Source organism: Cebus imitator, unplaced genomic scaffold, assembly GCF_001604975.1.
Source record: "Cebus imitator isolate Cc_AM_T3 unplaced genomic scaffold, Cebus_imitator-1.0 Scaffold713, whole genome shotgun sequence".
Lineage (NCBI taxonomy): Eukaryota > Metazoa > Chordata > Mammalia > Primates > Cebidae > Cebus > Cebus imitator.
In genome coordinates, this window is record NW_016108028.1 from 138384 (window position 1) to 158989 (window position 20606).

At 37.5% G+C, this 20606-nt stretch overlaps 1 long non-coding RNA gene across 1 annotated transcript; it reads left to right on the plus strand.

The window, feature by feature from the left end:
• Positions 1-3947: 3947 nt before the first annotated feature.
• On the plus strand, positions 3948-18058 carry LOC108296443. Its single transcript, XR_001821860.2, has 3 exons — positions 3948-3959; positions 16684-16688; positions 17919-18058. It is a non-coding gene; the product is annotated as an uncharacterized LOC108296443 (long non-coding RNA).
• Positions 18059-20606: the final 2548 nt, after the last annotated feature.

Consider the following 20606-nt stretch of genomic DNA (forward strand, 5'->3'; position numbering starts at 1 on the left):
CTGAGAGAATTTGCCACTACCAAACCAGCACTACAAGAAATGCTAAAAGGAGTCCTAAATCTTAAAATACAATGTTGAAATACACCAATGTAGAATGTCCTTAAAGCATAGATCTCACAAGGCCTGTAAAACAATAACACAATTTTAAAAACAAGGTATTTAGGCAACAGATAAAATTATGACTGCAGCAGTACCTCACATCTCAATACTAATGTTGAATGTAATGGCCTAAATGCTCCACTTAAAAGATACAGAGTGGCAGAATGAATAAAAATCCACCAACCAAGCATCTGCTGTTTTTAAGAGACTCACTTAACATGTATGAACTCACATAAACTTAAGGTGAAGGGATAGAAAAAGATAATCCACATAAATGAAAATCAAAAGCAAGCAGGAGTAGGTACTCTTATATCAGACAAAACAGACTTTAAAGCAACAACAGTAAAAATAGTCAAAGAAGAACATTATATAACAATAAAATAATTAGTCCAACAGGAAGATATTATAATTCTAAATATATGTGCACCTGACACTGGAGCTCCCAAATTTATAAAACAATTACTACCAGACCTAAGAAATGGGATAAACAGCAACACAATAATAGTGGAGACTTCAATACTCCACTGACAGCTCAAGACAGGGCATCAAGACAGAAATTCAACAAAGAAACAGTGGACATAAACTGTACTCTAGAACAAATGGACTTAACAGATATTTACAGAACATTCTGCCCAACAACTCCAGAGTATAGAATACATTCTTCTCATGAGCACATGGAACATTCTCCAGGATAGACCATATGATGGGCCATGAAACAAGTCTCAATAAATTTAAGAAAACCAAAATCATATCAAGTATCTCCACAGACCACAGTGGAATAAAACCAGAAATTAACTCCGAAAGGAACCCTCAAAACTAGACAAATAACTGGAACTTAAATAGCCTGTTCTTGGATGATCTTTGGGTTAAAAATGAAATCAAGATAGAAATTTAAAAATTATTTGAACTGAATGATAATAGTGACACAACTTATCAAAACTTCTGGGATACAGCAAAACTGGTACTAAGAGGAAAGCTCATAGCATTAACCTCCTACATTAAAATGTCTAAAAAAGCACAAATAGACAACCTAATGCCACACCTAAAGGAACTAAAGAAATAAGAACAAACTAAACCCAAACCTAGCAGAAGAAAAGAAATAACAATAATCAGAGCAGAACTAAATGAAATTGAAACAGTAACAACAAAAAACAATACAAAAGACAAAATGAAACAAAAACCTGATTCTTTCAAATGATAAACAAAATTCATAGACCATTAGTGAAACTAGCCAAGAAAAGAAGAAAGAAAATTCAAATAATCTCAATTAGAAATGAAATGGGAGATATTACAACTGATACCACAGAAATCCAAAGATCATTCAAAGCTGCTATAAACACCATGAACACCTTTATGTGCACAAACTAGAAAACCTAGAGGAGATGGATAAATTCCTGGAAATATACAACTGTCATAGATTAAACCAGAAAGAAAAAGAAACTCTGAGCAGACCAATAACAAGTAGTGAGATTGAAACAATAATTTTTAGAATGTCAACAAAAAAAGTCCAGGACCAGATGGATTTACAGCTGAATTATATCAGACATTCAAAGAAGAATTGATACCAATACTATTGAAACTATTCCAAAAGATAGAAAAAGAGGGAATCCTTCCTAAATCAGTCTATGAATTATTACCCTAATATCAAAATCAGGAAAGGACATAGCAAAAAAAGAAAACTACAGACCAATATCCCTAATGAACATAGCTGCAAAAATTCTCAACAAAATACTAACTCATCAAATCCAATAGCACATCAAAAAGATAATCCACTATGATTAAGGGGATTTCACACCAAGGATACAGGGTTAGTTTAACATATGCAAGTCAATAAATGTGGTACATCACATGAACAGAATTAAAAACAAAAATAATATAATCATCTCAATAGATGCAGAAAAAAGCATTTGACAAAATCCAGTGTCCCTTTATGATTAAAACCCTCAGCAAAATGGGCATACAAGGGACATACATAAATGTAATAAAAGCCATCTATGATAAACTCACAGCCAACATTATACTGAATGGGGAAAAGTAGAAAATATTCCCTGAAGAACTGGAACAAAACAAGCATGCCCACTTTTACCACTTCTATTCAACATAGTACTGGAATTCCTAGCCAGAATCATCAGACAAAAGAAAAAAATAAGGGGCATCTAAATCAGTGAAGAGGAAGTCAAACTGTCACTGTTTGCAGGTGATATGATCATATACCTAGAAAAACCTAAAGACTCACCCAAAAAGCTCCTAGATCTGATTAATGAATTCAGCATAGTTTCAGGTTACAAAATGTACAAAAGTCGGTAGCATCACTATACACCAACAATGACCAAGCTGAGAATCAAATTAAGAACTCAATTCCTGGTGGCTCATGCCTATAATCTCAGCACTTTGGGAAGCTGAGGTGGGCAAATCATGAGGTCAGGAGATGGAGACCATTCTGGTCAACATGATGAAACCCTATCTCTACTAAAAATTTTAAAATTAGCTGGGCATGGTAATGTTCACCTGTAGTCCCAGCTACTCAGGAGGCTGAGGCAGGAGAATCACTTGGACCCAAGTAGGCAGAGGTTACAGTGAGCCAAGATCATGCCACTGCACTTTAGCCTTTAGATGACAGAGCAAGATTCTATCTCGGAAAAGAAAAAAAAAAAGGAAAGAAAGGAAAAAAACTCAATTCCTTTTACAACAGCTGCAAAAAAATAAAATAAAATATTTAGGAATATATTTAACCAAGGAGATGAAAGATCTCTAAAAGGAAAAATACAAAACACTGCTGAAAGAAATCATTGATGACACAAACAAATGGAAACACCTCTCATGATTATGGATGGATATAATCAATATGGTGAAAATGACCATATGGCCTAAAGAAATCTACAGATTCCCTGCAATTCCCATCAAAATACCATTATCATTCTTCACAGAGCTAGAAAAAAACAATACTAAAATTCGTATGGGACCGAAAAAGAGCCCTCATAGCCAAAGTAATACTAAGCAAAGAGAACAAACCTGGGAGCATCACATACCCAATTTCAAACTATTCTACAAGTCTATGGTTACCAAAATAGCATGGTACTGGTATAAAAATGGCACATAGACCAATAAAACAATATAGAGAACCCAGAAATAAAGCCAAATACAGCCAACTAACCTTTCACAAAGCATACAAAAAAAAATAAGGTGGGGAAAGGACAGGATATTCAATAAATGGTGCTGGGAAAATCTTCTAATCTGGTAAGCCACATTTAGAAGAATGAAACTGGATCTTCATCTCTCACCTTATATAAAAACTGACTGAAGATCAATCAAAGACTTAAATCTAAGACCAGAAACCATAAGAATTCTAGAAGATAACATCAGAGAAATTCTTCTAGACATTGGCTTCAGCAAAGAATTCATGACTAAGAACCCAAAAGTAAATGCAACAAAAACAAAAATAAATAAATGAGACCTAATTAAACTAAAAAGCTTCTGCATAGCAAAATAAATGATTGGCAGAGTAAACAGATAACCTACAGAGTGGGAGAAAATATTTGCAAACTATGCATCTGACAAAGGACTAATATACAGAATCTATAAGGAACTCAAACAAATCAGCAAGAAAAAATAATCCCATCAAAAAGGGGCTAAGAACATGAATAGAAAATTATCAAAAGAAGGCACACGAAGAGCCAACATATAAAAAAATGTTCAACATCACTAATTATCAAGGAAACGCAAATCAAACCCACAATGAAATATCACCTTACTCCTGCAAGAATGGTCGTAATCAAAAAATCAAAAAATAATAAATGTTGGCATGGATGTGCTGAAAATGGAACACTTTTACACTACTGGTGGGAGTGTAAACTAGTACAGTTACTATGGGAAACACTGTGGAGATTCCTTAAAGAACTAAAAGTAGAACTACCATTCTATCCAAAAATCCCACCGCTGGATATCTACCCAAAGGCAAAGAAGTCATTATATGAAAAAGACACACACACATGTTTATAGCGGCATAATTCACAATTGCAAAAATATGGAACCAACCTAAATGTCCATCAACCAATAAGTGGATAAAGAACATGTACTATATATACACCACAGAATACTACTCAGACATAAAATGGAACAAAATAATGTCCTTTGCAGCAACTTGAATGGAGTGGGAGGACATTATTTTAAATGAAGTAACTCAGGAATGAAAAACCTATTATTTCATGTTCTTGCTTATAAGTGGGAACTAAGCTATGAGGATGCAAAGACATAAGAGTAATATGATGGACTTTGGAGACTTGTGGGGAAGGTTGAAAGGGGAGTGAAGGATAAAAGACTACATATTGGGCGCAGTATACACTGTTTGGGTGTTGGGTGCACCAAAATCTCACAAATCACCCCTAAATAACTTATCCATGAAAGCAAAAACCACCTGTTCCCTAAAAGCTATTGAAATAAAATTAAAATAAATACATTTATTTCTCTAATTTAGTGCATAGCACTGTTTATTAAATAGGTTAATGAATGTAATTTGAGTCAGATTAATCTTTACTCAAATTTATTCAAATTGCATATTGTGTTAGTCCATTCTCACGCCGTTAATAAAGACATACTCAACACTGGGTAATTTATAAAGGAAAGAAGGTTAATTGACTCACAGTTCAGCATGGCTTGGAAGGTCTCAGGAAACTTACAATCGTGGCAGAAAGGGAAGAAAACACACCCTTCTTCACATGGCAGCTGCAAGGAGAAATGCCAAGCAAAAGGGGGAGAAGACCCTTATAAAACCATCAGCTCTATAAGAACTCACTCACTATCACCAGAACAGCATGAGGGTAATGCCCACATGATTAAATTACTTCCTACTGGGTCCCTCCCGTGACACATGGGGAATTATGGAAACTACAATTCAAACCTATAAAACCAACTCCCATCTCACTGCCCTCCACTGACTCTCTTGTTAGACTCAGCCCACCTGCACCCAGGTGAATAAACAGCCATGTTGCTCACATAAAGCCTGTTTGGGGGGGTCTCTTCATTAAGAGCATGTGTTTTAACATTACCTAAGAGACTTTATAATATGCCTATTAAAACAAAGCTAGCCATCATCAAGTTACTTCCCTATTAGTACATGTATATTAGGCAGTTCTCACAAAGGCAAGAACCTAAAAGTTAAATATGTGATTTTTTTTTTATTTGTTTGTTTTGCTGCTGTGCTTGATATACATGGAGTAATGGACACTGTATTTCCATTTGAACATTTGTTCTTAGTTTGAACTCGCAGTTCTATACTTGTAAATATTTGGGTCAGTTCCTATACTTCTAAGAGCTTTAGGAATACTTAATTATATTAGTGCTTATTATTATTTAAGCAAACTAAATTATAATTAATTTAATAATATTGTTTATTAAACGAATTTAATTAATAATAAATGTAATAAATTTTTGAAATTCAATAACTTTAACAATAAATGAATTGTAGCAACACCAGCTGGAGGTAGAAAAAGATCACAAATACATACATGTAAAGACTTACATAAACATACAGGCAGAAGCAGATCTGACAGGTTTTTTTCTGAAATTTTAACCATGTGTCAGGCACAGCAATATGAAACTCACTAGTTCATAAAACAATATTTAGATCACAAAAAATTATGTTTCCAGCCAATGGAGCAAGATTACTCACATCAATGATTAAACCCTTTTACTAATATTTTTGAGAGGAAAAATCTTTGAACACTTTTTATTCAGCAATTTCCAGATATTTCCTTTTTTTTCTTTCTTTTTTTTTTTTTTTTTTATTAAGACAGAGTGTTGCATGGTGGCCCCGACTGTAGTGCATTGGCACGACCTCAGCTCACTGCAACCTTTGCCTCCGGAGTTCATGCAATTCTCCTGCCTCAGCCTCTCAAGTAGCTGAGATTACAGGCACATGCCACCACACCCAGATAATTTTTTGTATTCTTGGTAGAGACAGGGTTTCAGTATATTGGCCAAACTGGTCTCAAATTCCTGACCTAGTGATCCACTCGCCTTGGCCTCCCAAAATGCTGAGATTACAGGCATGAGCCACTGCACCTAGCTCATTTTTCTTCTTCTTTTGCCTTTTCTTCTTCCCTAGAGTCATCTCCCTAAATTTGCGTTTTCAAAGGGAGGGTTCTCATGTAAGATGAGGTAGAAAATTGACGTCTCAAAGGCATGAAAACCATCATTTTCCAAAACAAAGAAAGGTGAAAAGTACCTTAAACAAAGGCAAGGCTTGTTATGTACATTTAAACCATATTCTTTCCCTGTTACAAGAGTTTCCCATGATTCAGTCCTCTTTCTCCTTGTGCAGAAAGGGAGACAAAAGCTGAAATTTCTTTTATAGATGTAAATTTATCTTAAACAAGAATCTCAAGATAGCCAGCTGAATGCCAGAAATGAGTATTTTGGAGACCAGTTCAGTTAGATAGGCAGCTTCCCAACCCAGCTTGTTTTTTAACTAGATCATTGAGTCAGATTGGTTCATTTTTTTCTCTCTCTATAAGATTCAATGACAGATCAGTCAGTTTTTGTGTTTTCTATATTTATTTTTGTTTTTTTTTTTTCAGAAAATACTTTAGGGATGAATTCTAAGAGATAATTTGCTATTTTCCTAGATTCAGGTGAACCCATTATTGCCAGTCTTCTTGTAGCCTTACCTACCAGAGACCTTTTACTGAAACCCAGTCCAGTTTCTGTTGAATCCAATCTGATAAGAAACCCAGCCCAACTTGTGAACCCAGTCTGGATTTAAGATGCTCGAATAAACTCAAGGGTTGCAACACAAGTTATGGAGCTCATATTCAAATGGGACTTACTGATGACAACCTCCAACATGCAGTGAGAAACAATCAGCACAAGGGTTTAGGAATACCTGCAACTGTTTGCTCATTGCTCCCAAAGGTCATCATCAGAAGGACATCTTTGGATCTCACAACACCAGGTCTGTTCAAATAAAAAGTTTTGACAAACTAAATTTAACAGTTTGTTTGAGAAAAGAACAATTTATGAATCAGGCAACACTCAGGACCAGAAAAAGTTCAAAGAGCTCCACTCTGCAAGGGGGTTAGTATTTATAGACAGAACAGGGAAGTAAAGTTCAGAAATAGCTTGATTGGTTACAACTAGGCACTTGCCTTCTTTGGACATGGTCTGAACAGTTGGCAGCCTGTAATTGTCTGCAGCTCAGTTGCTTGTGATTGGCTGAGATCCAGCTATCTTATATGAAAAATGTGCTTCTAAGTTAGGTTTCAGTTTGTTTACATACTAAATTAGGTTGCAGTTTGTTATGCAAGGACTCAAAATATGTTTTTTTGGTTTTTGTTTTTGTTGTTGGAGTTATTTTCTCTTTTAGAACAAGCCTTCTCTTTTCATTTTCCAAAAAATTTAAAATATAAAGACAGACTCAAGGCAAAATTTAACTTAACAGACAATAGCTATTGGATTGTGTAGTGGGCCCCAGCCCTGACACAGAATACAGAAGAGCTTTTTTTTTTTTAAATTTAAAAAAAAAAAATTCCCTAGAGATCACTTACCAATTGCAACGGGAAATGGGGACCTTTCCTTTGGAGGAAACTAGCAGATACCACCTTAACCAAGCATTAAAGTTAATTCCACCAATAATAGAAATTGACATGACATCACATAGGAGATGATACTTTGAGGACATAACATTATTTTATTGTATACCTACCAAAAACGTACACCTGTAATAAGGAAACAGACAAGCTCAAATTAAGGAACATTCTATGAAACAACTAGCCTATACACTTCAAAAATGTCAGTGTCATAAAAGATATGGAAACATGAGGAACAGTTTCAGATTACAGGAGACTAAGGAGATTTGACATCCAAATTTGTTACCTGGTCTTGGATTTGGAAAAAAAGTTACTATAAAGTACATTATCGAGAATTGGAAATAACTGCATACAGTGTGGGAGATTAAAAACAGCCTCAAATTATTTAACATTCCTCACACTGAGGAATGGGGACATATTTCCCTTCCCTTTAAATCTTGGCTGGTGGTCTGTGCCCATTTTGACAACGTATAGTGAAAGAGGAAGCAGAATCGGTCTTGTAAAGGCTGGGCTCAGAACTGGCATAGCTTCACTTCCACTCTACTCCATTTGTCAAAGTAGTCACAGACCAGCCAAGATTTTAAAGGAAGGGAAATATGCTCCCATTCCTGAGTGAAAGGAATGCAAAAAACTGGAGGCTATTTTTAATCTACCACACTATACATATTCATTTCTAATTTTCTCAATAATATACTTTATAGCAACTTTATTTTCAATCCAGGACCGCACATAAAGAAGTCTCTTTAGTCTCTGTTACAGGCTGAATTCTGAATTGTGTCCCTCATCCGCAATTCCCCAGCCCCCACAATTCATGCTGAAGCTCTAACTAATACCTAGTACCTCAGAATGTGACTATACTTTAAGACAGGGTCTTTATAAAGGTAATTCAGTTAAAATCAGGTCATAAATATGGGCCTTAATCCAGCATGACTGGTGTCTTTACAAGAAGAGGATATTAGGACATAGATAACACAGAGGGATGACCACATGGCCATGTGAGGACTTCAGGAAGAGGACTGCTACCTGCAAGTAGGGGAAAGAGGACGGAAGAAACCAAATCTGTTGATGTCTTCAACCTGGACTTCCAGCTTCCAAAATTGTCAGAAAATAAATATCTGTTGTTTAAGCCACCCAGCCTGTGGTATTTTGTTATGCCAGCACTAGCACACAGATACAGTCTCCTTTAATCTGAAACAGTTTGTCATTTTCCTTGTCTTTAATGACACTGACATTTTTAAAGCATGCAGGCCTGGTGTCACATAGAATGCTTCCTGATTTTGACTCATCTGATTGTTTCTCATGATTAAATACCAATTATGTATTTTGAGCAAGAATATGATAAAGGTAATGTTATGTCCTTAGAGCATGACCTTGTGTGGGATGCCAATTTGTATTATTAGTGACCTCTAGAGGCATTCATGCTTGGAAACCCGAGCCACATGTTGGAAATTTCACTATCCTGAAGCTGCCATACTGTGGAAAGCCCAAACTAACCAGGTGGAGAAATCATATGGAAAAAATAAATAAATAAATGTCCAGCCACCTTCCAGCTATTCCAGCCCCCAGCCACTCAGAGTCACCACAGCTGAGGTTGCAAACATCATATAGCAGAGAGGAGCCCTCCACAATGTACCATATCTGAATTCCCCTGACCCAGAATCATGAGATACAAGAGTAGTAAGTTGCTTTAATCCTCTAAATTTTGAGATCATCTGATACACAGCAATAGACAACCAAAGTAGATCATATATTAGATAATATTCTAACGATGTTAAATTTCCTGAAATTCATCATTACATTGTGGTTATATAGCAAAATTACTTTGTTCTTAAGAGTTATATAATGATGAAATATCATAATGTCTGCAATTTACTTTCAAATGATTTAGCTAATGTATGTGAAAGAGAGAGAGAGATGGGGAGGAGAGGGATAGAGAACACACAAACATAAAAAAATGTTTTGTTTTTTTTTTTTGAGACGGAGTTTCGCTCTTGTTACCCAGGCTGGAGTGCAATGGCGCGATCTCGGCTCACCGCAACCTCCGCCTCCTGGGTTCAGGCAATTCTCCTGCCTCAGCCTCCTGAGTAGCTGGGATGATAGGCACGCGCCACCATGCCTAGCTAATTTTTTGTAGTTTTAGTAGAGACGGGGTTTCACCATGTTGACCAGGATGGTCTCGATCTCTTGACCTTGTGATCCACCCGCCTCGGCCTCCCAAAGTGCTGGGATTACAGGCTTGAGCCACCGCGCCCGGCTGGAAAAAATGTTAACAATTGGTGAATCTAGAGAAAATGCATACAAGTGTTCCTTGATAACTTTTACAACATTTCAAAGTCTTGAAATTTTTCAAAATAAAAAGCTGAAATGAGAAAGAGAGAAAATATTAAATATCAAAGAGAAAAAGCAATGACTAGACTTCCCCTTCTGGCCATGATGAAGTAACAGGAAACAGATTTACTATTTCACCTCAAGAAACAAACAAACAAAAAACAGACAAAACATATAAAACAATGTTCAAAACATTTGATATCAGGCAACAAAGAACACTGATTTCTGAGAGACAGGAAACGAACAAATTGAGTCCTACAGTTTCTTCATCTTATTACCTCAAGGGAGCTTCCAAACTGTGACAGAGGAGGGCAAACTGAGACAGAGCCTAGCAGACTTCCTGAATCGAGGAGACAAGCCCTGGAGTCCAAGAGAGCCAGGCAGCTGCAGTTCATAGGACAGAATACCAGACATAAGACAGATGCACACAGACAGAATCCTGGAGATCTGCAGGGACTCTCCCCCAAATATGCATGATCAATGCATGCGTGTAAGGAAAACACCCCACACCAGGAAAAATACATCTGTAAAGATTAGTGGGAACAGTTCCTGTCACTCACACTGGTCTGAGAATAATGTGTTTCTAGGAACTAGACAGGAAAAACTCATAATTCACAAGGCATTGGGTGGAGAACTAAGGACAGTCTTGCCTCAGTAGTGGGGAAGAATAAGCCCTACACTAAGCAATGGTCCAGTCCTGCCTAACATATTTTCACAACAAGACTCAAAAGGATCAGACCTTATCCAAGTAATTTAAGTGTCTCCTAGAACAAAGCTCAAGAAGATTTATATAGATGCAACAGTATCTAGCACACAAAATGAAATTCACAGTATCTGGCAATCAAAGATTACCAGGCAAACAGAGGCAAGAAAACACAACCAATAGTGAGGAAAATAATCAATTGAAAGAAACCCAGAACTGACATAGATGTTAGAATTAACAGAGGACAATAAGACAGTTATTTTCATTGTATTTCATACATTCAAAAAGTTAAAGACATTGAAGGTATAAAGAAAAACCCAAATTGAACTTCTAGAGATGAAAAGATCCATGAAAATAATAACATACGTGCCAGAAGAGAAGAAATGAAAATATACTATTGTAAGATTCCTATAATATCTGAGAAGGCTTTATACAATGTGAGTATAATATAACTTTAAAGTAGACTGTGATAGACACGTACAGGCATACCTAGAGATACTGCAGATTCAATTCCAGACCATTGCTATAAAGCAAGTATTGCAGCAAAGCATGTCACACATTTTTTTTGGTTTCTCAGTACATATAAAAAGTTATGTTTGCACTATACTGTAGTCTGTTAAGTGTGCAATAGCATTATGTCTAATGAAACAATGTACATACCTTAATTTTAAAATACTTTATTGCTAAAAATGCTAGTGGAGTGAGCTGAGCACATGCTGTAGGGAAAATGGTGCCAATAAACTTGCTTTGTACAGATTTGCCACAAATATTCAATTTGTATAAAAAAAAGAAGAAGAAGAAAGAAAAAAACACACATGCACAATATTGCGTATTGCAATATTGCATGGGAACGGTGGTTCATGCTTGTAATCCCAGCACTTTAGAAGGCCGAGACAGGCAGCTCACCTCAGATCAGGAGTTTGAGACCAGCCTGGCCAACATGGAGAAACCTCATCTCTATTAAAAATATAAAATATAGCTGGGCATGGTGGTGGGCTCCTGTAATCCGGGCTACTCAGGAGGCTGAGGCAGGAGAATCACTTCAACCCAGGAGGCAGAAGTTGCAGAGCCAAGATTGTGCCATTGCACTTCAGCCTGGGCAACAAGAATGAAACTCCGTCTCAAAAAAAAAAAAAAAATGCGCATTGCATCCCATAATATGCCTATTATATATACCCACAAAATTTAAAAAATTAAAATAAATAAAAATAAAGTAAGATAATCTACATTTCCTCTGACCCAACAATTCTTCTGTAGATATTTTTTCTACAGATATTCAAACACACATCTAAGGATATTGGTGAAGCATGAATTTGTCATAGCAAAATCAGAAATTGACTAACGGACATCAGCAGGGCCCAGTTAAACAAATTATGGCATATCCGCATAATGGAACACTATCCCATTTACGAAAAGAAAAATCAGCAAGATAGATGTAGATATAAATATGGATATAGATATGAAAGAATTTTCAAGGTGTATTGCTAAGTAAAAAACACACACATGCATGCAAACAAAACAAAAAGAAATTTCACATGATGTACTACCATGTGTGGGAAAAGAAAATAATATGCTTGAGTGCTTGCAAATGCATAAAATGTCTTTAAAAGACTACACAAAACTATTAAGAGAAGTTGCTTCTGGAAAGAAGAACTGAATGGCTAAGGGACAGTGATGAAAAGGAGACTAACTTTTTGGTGTACATCCATCAATTCCTTTTTAATTATGTGTTGTGCATATTTATAACTTCTTCACAAGTAAATTAAATTTTAAAATAATATAAAATTGGAAATTCTTAGCAATGTAATTAGAAAAGCGTATGTCAAGAGAAAAAAAATGCAAATTTGAAACTCTAAGTGAAACCAAATAACTTTTTAAAAATGTAACATAAAATATAAAGCAAACTCTAATAAGCTATGATTTGACCAAGTTATGCAGTATAAGAAATAAGAATCCACTTGGCCTTGAGGCACGTTTTTGCTATTGTTGGGGTTTTTTGAGACAGGGTCTTGCTTTGTTGCCCAGGCTGGAGAGTAGTGGCAATCATAGCCCACAGCAACTTTGAACTTCAGACTCCTGAACTCAAGCAATCCTCCTATCTCAGCCTCCCGAAATGCTGGGACCACAGGGTGTGAGCCACTGCACCCAGCCTTGATGCTTGTTTTCTTCTTTTTTGTATAACCCAGGTTTAGAGATACTGGATTAGTTTCTCATCTTCTGAGTCAATCACTCAGTATTCTGTAGCAAATAATATTTGTACAAGCATAAACTATCAGTCATAAACTAAGTTATTGATTTCAACTGCTAGAGTAAATCAACAGGTAAAATGCAGAAAAAATAATTGTATTTACAGAACAAAATGCAAATGCTATAAACCCTAACACTATAAATATAAATGTAGGAAAGAGAGAAATGGGGAGGTGAATAGAAAAATTGGAGTAGAAGGGAGTGGAAACGGAGGCAAGTGTGGGGATGGTGCTTTTCTCATACTCTTTTGTAGCAAATCGAAAGTTACTACCTACACTGATGGATCAAAAAATCAAAGTCTAAGCATAGTATAGACCATCCTCAACTTACAGTGGTTCACTTTACTACCTTTTGACTTTATAATGATGCTAGAGCAACATACATTCAGTAAAAACTGTACTTCAAATTTTGACTTTTATTTTTCTGGGCTAGTGATATACAGTGGGATGCTCTTACATAAAATATTCAACACTTCATTATAAATACGCTTTGTGTTAGATGATTTTGCCCAACTGTAGGCTCATGTCAGTGTTCTAAGCATGTTTAATGTAGGTTAGGCTAAGCTATGGCGTTTGGTAAAGTAAATGTATTTTCAACTGTGACAGTTTTAGCTGGATGCAATCCTGTCGTAAGTCAAGGAGCATCTGTATTTAAGTGTACAATGACAACAAAAAGGAGAATAAAAAATATGTAATTAGCAAAACAAATGAAGAAGGAAGCAAATGAAGAGGTCATCTAAATGAGATGTATTTCTCATCATTCATAGCATGGCATTAACAGATAATAAATAAGTAGATAAATCAGAAACAGTGATATAAACATAGAAGTTATCATTATAGTGTTAACCACCAAAAGAATTAAAAACAAGTGGAGATCTGGCAAGATGGCCAAATAGGAACAGCTCTGGTCTGCAACTCCCAGCGACACCAACACAGAAGGCAGGTGATTGCATTTCTAACTAAGGTACCCAGTTCATCTCATTAGGACTGGTTAGGCAGTAGGTGCAGCCCATGAAGGGTGAGCAGAAGCAGGGTGGGGCATCACCTCACCCAGGAAGTGCAAGGAGCTGGGGGCCTCTCTCCCCAAGCCAAGGGAAGCCATGAAGGACTGTGCTATCCAGCTCAGATACTACACTTTTCCCACTGTTTTTGCAATCCACAGACCAGGAGATTCCCTCATGTGCATACACCACCAGGGCCCTGGGTTTCAAGCACAAAACTGGGCAGCTGTTTGGGCAGACATTGAGCTAGCTGCAGGAATTGTAGCACCTGGAAACCCAGCAAGACAGAACTGTTCACTCATTTGGAAAGGGGACTGAAGCCAGGGAGCCAAGTGGTCTTGCTCAGCGGATCCCAATCCCATGAAGCCCAGCAAGCTAAGAACCACTGGCTTGAAATTCTTGCTGCCAGCACAGCAGTCTGAAGTCGACCTGGGACAATCAAGCTTACTGGGGAGAGGGGCGTCCACCATTACTGAGACTTGAGTAGGCAGTTTTCCCCAACAGTGCTAAGGAGGCTGGAAAGTTGACACTGGGTGGAACTCACCGTTATCCAGCAAAGCAGCTGTGGCCAGACTACCTCTCTAGAATACTCCTCACTGGGCAGGGCATCTCTGAAGGAAAGGCAGCAGCCCCAGTCAGGGGCTTAGAGATAAAACTTCCATCTCACTGGGACAGAGCACCTAGGGGAAGTGGCAGCTGTGGGCGGGCGCAGCTTTAGCAGATTTAATCATTCCTGCCTGCTGGCCCTTAAGAGAGCAGCTGATCTTGAGAAGACGGATTCTCCCAGCGCAGCACACCAACTCTGCTAAGGGACAGACTGCCCCCTCAAGTGGTTCCCTGAACCCCAAGCCTCCTGACCAGGAGACACCTCCCAGCAGGGGTCGACAGACACCTCATACAGGAGAGCTGTGGCTGGCATCTGGCGGGTGCTCCTCTGGGATGAAGCTTCCAGCAGAAGGAACAGGAAGCAGTCTATGCTGTTCTGCAGCCTCCACTGGTGTTACTCAGGGAAATAGGGTCTGGAGTGGACACCCAGCAAACTGCAGCAGACCTGCAACAGAGGGGACTGACTGTTAGAAGAAAAACTAACAAACAGAAAGCAATAACATCAACATCAACAAAAAGGACCCCCACACAAAAACCCCACCCAAAGGTCATCAGTCTCAAAGATCAAGGGTAGATAAATTCACAAAGATGAGAAAAAAAAAAAAAAAAAAAAAAAAAATGAAAATCCCAAAAAAAAAAAAAAAAAAAAAAAAGAAGAAAAAAAAAAAAAAAGATAAAAAAAAAAAAAAAAAGCACAAAAATGCTGAAAATCCCAAAACCCAGAATGCCTCTTCTCTTCCAAATGATCATAACTCCTCTCCAGCAAGAGCACAAAACTGGACAGAGAATGAGTTTGATGAATAGACAGAAATAGTCTTCAGAAGGTGGGTAGTAACAAACTCCTCGCACTAAAGGAGCATGTTCTAACCCAATTCAAGGAAGCTAAGAATCTTGATGAAAGGTTAGATTAACTGCTAACTAGAATAAGTAGTTTAGGAAAGAACATAAATGATCTGATGGAGCTGAAAAACACAGCACGAGAACTTCAGGAAGCACACGCAAGTATCAATAGCCAAATCAATCAAGTGGAAGAAAGGATATCAGAGACTGAAGATCAACTTAATGAAATAAGGCATGAAGAAAAGATTAGAGAAAAAAGAATGAAAAGGAACAAACGAAGACTCCAAGAAATGTGGGACTCTGTGAAAAGACCAAACCTATGACTGATCCGTGTACCTGAAAGTGACAGATGGAATCAATATGGAAAACACACTTCAGGATATTATCCAGGAGAACTTCCTCAACCTAGCAAGACAGGCCAACACTCAAATTCAGGAAATACAGAGAACACCACTAACATACTCCTTGAGAAGAGCAACCCCAAGATACAAAATCGTCAGATTCTCCAGGGTTGAAACAAAGGAAAAAATGGTAAGAGCAGCCAGAGAGAAAGGTCAGGTTACCTACAAAGGAAAGTCTATCAGACTAACAGTGGATCTCTCTGCAGAAACCCCACAAGCCAGAATAGAGTGGGGGCCAATATTCAACATTCTTAAAGAAAAGAATTTTCAACCCAGAATTTCATATTTAGCCAAACTAAGCTTTGTAAGCGCAGGAGAATTAAAACCTTTACAGATGAGTAAATGCTGAGGGATTTTGTCACCACCAGGCCTGCCTTACAAGAGCTCCTGAAGAAAGCACTAAATGTGGAAAGAAAAAAATCTGTACCAGCCACTGCTAACACACGAAAATGTAAAGACCAATGACACTATGAAGAAACTGCATCATCTAATGTGCAAAATAACCAGCTAGCATCATGATGACAGGATCAAATTCACACATAACAATATTAACCTTAAAAGTACATGGACTAAATGTCCCAATTAAAAGACACAGACTGGCAAATTGGATAAAGAGTCAAGACCGCCGGGCGCAGTGGCTCAAGCCTGTAATCCCAGCACTTTGGGAGGCCAAGGCGGGTGGATCACAAGGTCAAGAGATGGAGACCATCCTGGTCAGCATGGTGAAACCCTGTCTCTACTAAAAATACAAAACATTAGCTGGGCATGGTGGCGCGTGCCTGTAATCCCAACTACTCAGGAGGTTGAGGCAGGAGAATTGCCTGAACCCAGGAGGCGGAGGTTGCGGTGAGCCAAGATGGCACCATTGCACTCCAGCCTGGGTAACAAGAGCAAAACTCCATCTCAAAAAAAAAAAAAAAAAAAGAGTCAAGGCCCATTGGTGTGCTGTATTCAGGAGACCCATCTCACATGCAAAGACACACATAGGCTCAAAATAAAGGGATGGCAATTTTTTTTCCAAGCAAATGGAAAGCAAAAAAAGCAGGGGTTGCAAGTCTAGAGTCTGATAAAACAGACTTTAAACCAACAAGGATAAAAAAAGACAAAAAAAGGGCATTACATAATGGTAAAGGGATAAATGCAACAAGAAGAGCTAACTATCCTAAATATATATGCACCCAATACAGGAGCACCCAGATTCGTAAAACAATTTTCTTAGAGACCTACAAAGAGACTTAGACTCCCACACAATAATAGTGAGAGACTTTAACACCCCACTGTCAATATTAGACAGATCAATGAGACAGAAAATTAACAAGGATATTCAGAACTTGAACTCAGCTCTGGACCAAGCAGACCTAATAGACATCTACAGAACTCTCCACCCCAAATCAACAGAATAAACATTCTTCTCAGCACCACGTAGCACTTATTCTAAAATTGACCACATAATTGGAAGTAAAACACTCCTTGACAAATGCAAAAAAACAGAAATTATAACAAATAGTCTCTCAGACCACAGTACAATCAAATTAGAACTCAGGATTAAGAAACTCACTAAAAATTGCACAATTATGTGGAAAATGAACAACCTGCTCCTGATTGGCTCCTGGTTAAATGAAACAAAATTAAGGCAGCAATAAAGAAGTTATTTGAGACCGAGGAGAACAAAGAAACAACATAACAGAATCTCTGGGACACAGCTAAAGCTGTGTTAAGAGGGAAATTTATAGCACTAAATGCCCACAGGAGAAAGTAGGAAAAATCTAAAATTGACACCCTAACATCACAAACAAGAGAACTAGAGAACCAAGAGCAAACAAATTCAAAAGCTAGCAGAAGGCAAGCAATAACTAAGATCAGAGCAGAACTGAAAGAGCAAGAGACATGAAAAACCCTTCCAAAAATCAATAATCCAGGAGCTGATTTTTTTGAAAAGATTAGCAAAATAGATAGACCACTAACTAGGCTTTTAAAGAAGAAAAGAGAGAAGAATAAAATAGACACAATAAAAAATGGTAAAGGTGATATCATCAGTGATCCCACAGAAATACAAACTACCATCAAAGAATACTATAAACACCTCTATGCAGATAAACTATAAAATCTAGAAGAAATGGATAAATTCCTGCCTGGACACATACACCCTCCCAAGACTAAACCAGGGATAAGTTGAATCCCTGGATAGACCAATAACAACTTCTGAAATTGAGGCAATAATAACAGCCTACCAAACAAAAAAAAAAAAGCCCTGGACCAGACAGATTCCCAGCTGAATTCTACCAGAGATACAAAGAAGAGCTGGTATCATTTCTTCTGAAATGATTCCAAACAATAGAAAAAGAGGGACTCCTCCCTAACTCATTTTATGAAGCCAGCATCATCCTGATACCAAAACCTGGCAGAAACACAACAAAAAAAGGAAAATTTCAGGCCAATATCCATGATGGACATTGATGCAAAAATCCTCAATAAAATACTAGGAAACCAAATCCAGCAGCACATCAAAAAGCTTATCCCCCACAATCAAGTTGGCTTCATCCCTGGAATGCAAGGCTGTTTCAACGTACACAAATCAATAAATATAATCCATCCACATAAACAGAACCAATGAAAAATACCACATGATTATCTCAACAGATGCAGAAAAGGCCTTCAATAAAATCCAACACCCCTTCATGCTAAAAACTCTCAATAAACTAGTTATTGATGGAACGTATCTCAAAATAATAAGAGCTATTAATGACAAACCCACAACCAATGTCATACTCAGTGGGCAAAACTGGAAGCATTTCCTTTGAAAACCAGCACAAGACAAGAATGCCCTCTTTCACCACTCCCATTCAACATTGGACGTTTGGGGCAGAGCAATCAGGCAAGAGAAAGAAATAAAGAGTATTCAAATAGGAAGAGAAGAAGTCAAATTGTCTCTGTTTGCAGATGACATGATTGTATATTTAGAAAACCCATGGTCTCAGCCCAAAAAAATCTTTAAGCTGATAAGCAACTTCAGCAAAGTCTCAGGATATAAAATCAATGTGCAAAAATCACAAACATTCCTATACACCAATGATAGATAAACAGAGACCCAAATTGTGAGTGAACTCCCATTCACAATTGCTAAAAAGAGAATAAAATATTTAGGAATACAACTTACAAGGGATGTGAAGGACCTCTTCAAGAAGAACTAGAAACCACTGCTCAAGGAAATAAGAGAAGACACAAACAAATGGAAAAATATTCCATGCTCATGGATAGGAAGACTCAATATCATGAAAATGACCATACTACACAAAGTAATTTACAGATTCAATGCTATCTCCATCAAGCTACCATTGATTTCTTCACAGAATAAGAAAAAACTACTTTAAATTTCATATTAAACCAAAAAAGAGCCCATATAGCCAAGACAATCCTAAGCAAAAAGAACAAAGCTGGAGGCATCACACTACCTGACTTCAAATTATACTACAAAGCTACAGTAATCAAAACAGCATGGTACTGATACCAAATCAGATAAATAGACAAATGGAACAGAATAGAGGCCTCCAAAATAACACCACACATCTACAACCACCTGATCTTCAACAAATCTGACAAAAACAAGCATGGGGAAAGGATTCCCTATTTAATAAATGGTGTTGGGAAAACTGGCTAGCCATATGCAGAAAACAAAAACTGTACTCCTTCCTTATGACTTATACAAAAATTAACTCAAGATGGATTAAAGACTTAAACATAAAACCCAAAACCATAAAAATCCTAGAAGAAAATCTAGGCAGTATCATTCAGGACATAGGCATGGGCAAAGACTTAATGACTAAAACACCAAAAGCAATGGCAACAAAAGCCAAAATTGACAAATGAGATCTAATCAAACTAAAGAGCTTCTGCACAGAAAAAGAAACTATTACCAGAGAGAACAGGCAAACTACAGAATGGGAGAAAATTTTTGCAAACTACCCATCTGACAAATGTCTAATATCCAGAATCTACAAGGAACTTAAACAAATTTACAAGAAGAAAACAAACAACCCGATCAAAAAGTGGTCAAAGGATATGAACAGACACTTCTCAAAAGAAGACATTGATGCGACCAACAAACGTGAAAAAAGCTCATCATCACTGGTCATTAGAGAAGTGCAAATCAAAACCACAAGGAGATACCATCTCACACCAGTTAGAATGGCGATTATTAAAAAGTTAGGGAAAGACAGATGCTGGCAAGACTGTGAAGAAATGGGAACACTTTTACACTGTTGGTGGGAATGTAAATTAGTTCAACCATTGTGGAAGACACTGTGGCAATTCCTCAAGGATCTAGAACCAGAAATACTATCTGACCAAGCAATCCCATTACTGGGTATATATCCAAAGGATTATAAATCATTCTACTATAAGGACACATAAATGTGGACGTTTATTGCAGCACAGTTTACAATAGTAAAGACTTGGACCCAACTCAAATGTCCATCAATGATAGACTGGGTAAAGAAAATGTGGCACATATACACCATGGAATACTATGCAGCCATAAAAAAGAATGAATTCATGTCCTTTGCAGGGACATGGATGAAGCTGGAAACCATTCTCAGCAAACTATCACAAGAACAGAAAACCAAACGCCACATGTTCTCACTCATAAGTGGGAGTTGAGCAATGAGAACACATGGACACAGGGAGGGGAATATCACACACCAGGGCCTGTCAGGGGGTGGGGGCTGAGGGGAGGGAGAGCATTAGAACAAATATGTAACGCATGCAGGGCTTAAAACCTAGATGACAGGTTGATAGGTGCA